This window comes from Odocoileus virginianus, chromosome 20, assembly GCF_023699985.2.
Source record: "Odocoileus virginianus isolate 20LAN1187 ecotype Illinois chromosome 20, Ovbor_1.2, whole genome shotgun sequence".
Taxonomy (NCBI): domain Eukaryota; kingdom Metazoa; phylum Chordata; class Mammalia; order Artiodactyla; family Cervidae; genus Odocoileus; species Odocoileus virginianus.
This window is the reverse complement of record NC_069693.1, coordinates 26,856,166-26,862,165: the sequence shown is the minus strand read 5'-3', so window position 1 is coordinate 26,862,165 and position 6,000 is coordinate 26,856,166. Positions and strand designations below refer to the sequence as shown.

General features: G+C 58.3%; 1 protein-coding gene across 2 annotated transcripts in view; it reads left to right on the top strand.

Moving 5' to 3' along the window:
- The first annotated feature begins 3,040 nt into the window (after positions 1 to 3,040).
- Positions 3,041 to 6,000, top strand: part of CDH5 (cadherin 5) — a 44,042-nt gene continuing 41,082 nt past the window's right edge. For both annotated transcript variants that reach the window (XM_020885098.2, XM_020885096.2), the window contains exon 1: positions 3,041 to 3,160. The gene's annotated coding sequence lies outside the window, so the exon portion shown is untranslated. The remainder of the gene's footprint in view (positions 3,161 to 6,000) is intronic.

Here is a 6,000-nt window from a genome sequence, read left to right as displayed (position 1 = left end):
CCACTAATGGGCTCTGTGACTCTGGGAGCACTCGGTTCCCAGGTTCTGGTTCTCCATCTGTGTAGTGGTAGTAACAACAGAGGCCCCCGACCCACCCCCTCCCCACCCCCCTAACGCTGCAATCCTCGTGGTTTTCCTGAGGATTCAGAGGGAGCCCTGTGGGGGGACAGCCCCTAGGCCATGGCCCTCCAGTGTGAGCGTGCACACACAGGGCCTCGGAGCCACAAACGCGTAGGTCTCGAGGTCCCATTGGCAGCCATTCTGCCTCCACTGCCCTGGGGTGGGGCCCAGAAGCCTGCAATTTCAACACATGCCTTTCTGGTGATTCTGAGACAGGTGACCACACTTGGAGAAATAACTGTTCAACTAAGCGTGCTATTACCATCATTTGTTTTTCATTGTCTCATTTGCTGCTCAGACAGCCCTGCAAAGTCTGAACTGATAACTCAGATCACACACAGGTAAGGAAAGAGGTTCAGAGAGGCAAGTCTGCTGCCCCAGGTCACACAGTCAGCAAGGGGCCCGCTCAGGATCTGAACTGGGTCTGTGCACCCCCAAGCCTGAACCTCTCACAGCAGGATGTCACGGGGCCACCTCCCTGGTCAGCATTTGTCCTGGCAGAGGCTGGGGGGGGGGTGTCCCCAGGCCTGGCTGTCACACTCCCCAGCCCAGCCCTGCCACCTCCATTGTTGCTTCCCTCTCCAGCTACTAATCAGGCCTTGCAGACCATCTTGTTTTCTGCAGGTCAACTGGCTGCCTCCTTTGCTCCTGATGGTACCTTCCTGGCCTTTACCTTCCCGTGACCTCCTCTGCTTCCAGAGGGGATTGGAATCGGGGTTGGGCAGTGGCAGAAATCAGGCAGAAGATCCTCAGAGGCACCAGCCTCCCTCGCGTGGCCTGGAGCACCTCTGTGTGGCGGCCCCATGCCCACCCCAGGGGCACATGCCCGTCAGCCCTTCCCTTGTTTACAGACAGCAGGAACCGTGGGCTTCAGGGCAGAGTCAGCATCCCCATGGACTGAGAGCACAAGGGGTCCTGGCGGGTGGAGGCAGGACAGACACCATCTCTGTCTGCCCCCAGGGTCGAGTCAAAGAACCAGCAGGAAGTGGACTCCAGGACCTGGCCCGACCTCATGGGCATGTCAACCATGAGGGCAGGCAGCAGGCACAGGCTGGGGCACCAGGGGCGGAGCCCTGGCCAGCCCTGGCCCCTCTGGGGCCACCCCACCCCCAGCAGGAGACGGCAGAGCTAATCCTGTTGGGAAAGGAAGTGCGGAGCCTTTGTTTGTGCATCCCACAAACAGGGAGCTGCATCCCTCCTGCACAGAGGCCCACCTCCAGACCGGCCTCTCTCCAGCAACGTCTGCCTTCCCTTCCCTGCTGCGGGAGTCCCCTCTGCACAAACAGGCCAGCAGAGCTTTAAAACCAAGCCTAAAAGCCTGCCATCCCTCTGTGCCACTCACTGCAAGTCTGGGGGAAGGAGCGGGGACCGCACATCCCCACTCCCTGGTCCCCCACACCAGTGCCCTCGGTCCCTCATGCCTAGTCCTCCTCCCTGGGCCTGCTCTGGTCACAGCCATCAGTGACCTCTAATGTCCAGTGGTCAAGTCTCAGTCCTCCCCGTGCCCGGGCTGACCCAGCCGACACCATCCTTCTTCCCTCCTGGCTTCGGACACACCTCCTGGCTTCCCTCCTCCTTCCGTGGGCTCTCTCCTAGTGAACCTACAGATCTCAGAGGCCAGGGCCTGCCTCCCTGTAAGCTCATCCACCACCACGGCCTCTGGTGCCAGCCATAAGCAGCTCAGGGCTTCCAGACCTCACTTGAGGGCGGACTGCATCCACCTGTATCCAACTACCCACCTATCTCCAAATGCCAATCTGACCTGGCCACTTGCGGGTCTAAAAGCCATCTCAAACAGGCCTAGAAGAGAGTAATCTTTATCTCCCCCTCCCCTATCTCCACACCAGTGGCCGCTGACTTAGTGCCCCTGGGCAAGGCTCTCTCCCTCTGAGGCCTCATGTTTGTCCAGCTATATAAGGGATCACGTGCGGGACTTCCCAGCCATTCATGCATCCATGGAAAAACAGAGGCAACTATTCAGATTCCCACTACCTGCCCTGGGAGATTCCAAAGTCAGCTGCACTGGCGTGGGGCCCCCTGGTCTCTGTAGTTGGTAAAATCTCCTTCTATGACTCTCACGACTGACAGAATCTGAGCACCTCCTGCCCCTGGCTTCCTGGTTCTAATAGTCCTTGATCCTGTCTTCAGTTTCCCTTGTCTTCCATGTTATCTTGGACTCCTGTTAATCTCAACAGCCATGTGAGGCTGAATTTCTGACCGTCCTCATTTTACAGCAGAGAAAACTGAGGCTGGGGTGGAGGTGCATGACTGGCCCATGGTCAGCTCAAAAGCGGAGTCGAGGAACTTGACTCCACTCGGTATTCCTAAACCCAAACAGGCTGGCACCTCCCAGGTGGAGCCCAGGTCCACCCTCACCGGAAGAAGCCGACCCACTGCACACGGCCAAGGGTTGCAGTCTGTTTCCTTTCTCCCGCCATCCCCCACCCCCACCTCTGAGGCTCCCCCCAGGGCTCCCCAGCACCTCTGCAGTCGGTCCTCCCCCAGCATGTCATGGGGTCACCTGGGAAAATCTGGCTCTGGGCTTGGGGTGACCCAGTCTGGAGTTCTGGCTCTGCTTATGCCCCAGCTTAGTAGACAAGCACCTTAAACTTGCTGAGTCTGTGCCCTGAGCTATAAAAGGTGGGTGATAGCACCTACCCTCAGGGTTACAAGGAGCATGAACGAAGGCCCTTGGCGGGTGCTGGGCTCAAAGCCCCAGAGCTGAGGCCTAGACTTGGGGTCCGAGTTACATATCCGAGGCCAAATCTGAGACTAGGCTTCCATGGGGGCAGTCCGCCTCCCTGCAGCCAGCTCGGCCCTCACAAACGAACAATAACAGGAAACCCTCCTGGGGGGGTGGCGGGGGGGCCGTGGGCTGGGGCCAGTTGGAAAACCTGCAGGGGCGGCGGCCAGGCCTCCCTCGCCGCTGGGTGGGGCTCCCCTCCAGAGGCTGTCGGCCGAGCTCCGCGCCGCTCCACGGCACGCTCAGCGCCAGCCAGCCAGCCAGACGGAACAGACACACTCTGAGCCCACGGACACGGTGAGTGAGGGGCCTCGGCCTCCCCCTCTGTAGAATGGTCATCATCGACTCCCCCAGGAAGAGCCGCGACTGAGGTGGCCTGCGTCTCCTAGTCGGAGCGGGGCGGGGAAGGGGTGCCTGGTGGTGGCGCGGTGGGTACAGGCAGATGTCCTCGGGCAGGGGGAAGCTCGGCTCTCCCACGGGTAGACTCCCAGACTCGAGGGCCCACAGGCATCTGTGGGTACCGAGCTCAGAATCGAAGAGGACAGGATTCCACCTGAGTCTCCCAGCACACCAGAGGCGGCAGACTGGCACCCGGGCAGTGCCCCTACTCCCATGAGAGAGGACTCGTCCAGGCTGACATCATCCCCTCTCCCGAAGGCTCTGTGCTGGGAGTGGGTGAGGAGCCCTGAAAGGGGAAGGCTCGGCTCTGGGTACTCGAGGCCCTGACTGTGGAAACCTCTCTCCTCCCTCCCCAGACCATGGGGGCTGTGGATTCTCCCCCCAGCACCCTGATACCCGTAGATCGGTTGCCAAGAGACCTGGAAGCCCTCATATTTTAGAGACGTTCTCCCAAAAGACTTGAAGGCAGGCGGTCTAGGGTGAGAGCCTGGCTTGTTGACCATCTTCCTGGGTACAAGTCCCAGCTCGACCACCCGCTTCTGTGATTTTGGTTAAGTTACTCAACGTCTCCCAAACTCAGTTTGCATGTTGGAACAGTGGAGGTGGTGGTTCTTTTGTGAGAATTTATTGGGAGGGCTGGAGATGAGGGCCACAGAAGGCTCTGAGGCACTGGGGCCCATTACTGTATATCACACCAGCAAACTGATGAGTTAGACACAGCTCTTCTCCATTTCTCAGTCAAGGCAACTGAGATGTGAAGCAAGATCCCATTCTCCAAAGCCCAGGTTCTTCCCAGAACCACACAGCTTCTCACATGCCAGCCTCCTCAACTGTAAACCGGAAGAAAGGGTCTTTTCATGAGTCAAGGGAGGTGATGTATACACTGGCACTGGGAATGGATCGTAGGAGAGGAGCTTTAAGAAATCACGGCGGAATTTACCTCCCACCTGGAACTAACCAAGGCTGGAATGTCATTAAGTTTATGAGCCCTGGGGTTGGTCAGTCCCCAGCAGGTGAGGGATGCGTCAGCCCGTCCTCCAGTGGGCACTCTGGGCAGTGACTCTGTGCCAAGCACGGTGCCTGTTCCCCACCCCCCACCCCATGGACATTTCTGCCATGGGTGGGGGGCAGACAGGATCCTGACAGGAGATGAAGGGCATTCAAGGGGAGGCAGGGAGCCTGGGCAGCTTGACGGACCTGGAGAAGCCAATGTGGCCAGAAGGTTCTAAGAGCAGGGAGTGGCGGGAGGGCAAATGACACTGAAGACCAGGGGTAAGTACCAGGATGGAGAGCTCTGGTTCATCTTCAGGCAGTGGGGAGCAGTGGGACCCTCCCGACTGACCTGAGTCCAGCCACATGTGGGTCCCAGACTGGAAGGGCAGCAGGAGATTAAGGGGACCAGGAGCTGCTGTGCCCCCAGGCAGCCCCGCTATTTCTGGCTTACCGTGGTGAGGGGGTAGGCGAGGCGCCCACCGGCCTGGCAGGGGTTAAGTCGCCCGCCCCACAGCCTGGACCTGAGCGATTGTGCTGCTGAACAAGGGCCGGACATGGGGGCAGGAAGCCGGAGGGGCCAATGCTTTTCTTCTCCCAAAGCTGGATGACTCACAGCCCTGCCGCTACCCTGAGGATACACAATGGACACAATGGCCACTAGCTCAGGGAAAAAAAATCTTTGCGCCCCCTTGCCCATGGAATCCATCCCTGCTACCTCCATCATCTCTCTGCACCTCTGTGGCATCTGTGAAGCTACTAAAAGAATTCCCAGTTGAGAGACAGAACCACAGAGGCTGAAGGAAACTGAGCAGCCAGTCCAAGGTCACACAGTTACTATGAAGTGAAAGCAGGATATGAATGAGGCCAGCCCCTTCTTATCCCACTGCCCTGCCACACTCCATAGGGAAGCCTGGAGGGGGAGAAGCCGGGGCTGGGGTTTGAACTGTCCAGTTCAAACCCACAGAATCAGGCACCAGACTGAGCCAGGAGCCCAGCAATCCTGGAAGAGGAATGTTCTAGGAGACAACTGCAGCCCAGACTAACTGGCTTCTTGCTGGAGAGATACTGGCAAGCCCATCCTAATCCAGCTCCCAGACGATGTTGGGTGAAGAAATCACAGCCCGGGTTCCTGGAGGAAGAGCAGGAGCCCCAGAAGGTGCTGGAAGGTCTTGGGTGTGCTCTCTGAGCTTCAGTCTTCTCATTTCTCTAGGGCAGGGAATGGACTGCATGGTCCCTAAACTCACATGAGGACCACTAGACCATGCGCCACAGCATAAAGGTCAAATTCTGGCAGGTGCATACACTGGGAGGAGGGGACAGTAGGGCCCATGGAGCTGGGCCAGGAAGGCCGCGAATGAGATTTCCTTGCACAGGCAAACAGAAAGGAGCAGGAGATGAGCCCAGGGCAGAACCAGGAAATGAGGTCAGGCGTGAGTGCCCATGGCAGAACCAGGAAATGAGGTCACACCCAGAGCTACCAGGCCAGGCTGAGTGGGTAAGGTGAGAGTTGAGACACCCACACTCTTACTAAGCACCTACTGTGTGCTGAGCTCGGCACCCATGATCTCATCAACTCTCCATTAGAGACGAGGAAGCTAGAGTTCAGATAAGGCAAGGAACGGGCCTAAGGCTACACAGCCCATGAGCAAAAAGGTATGTGTGCAATACTTGTTGCCCCCACTGACTGCCTCAGAGCCCCAGGCAAAGTCAGAAATCCCAGAGGAGGCTGGGAAAGGCTCTCCCAA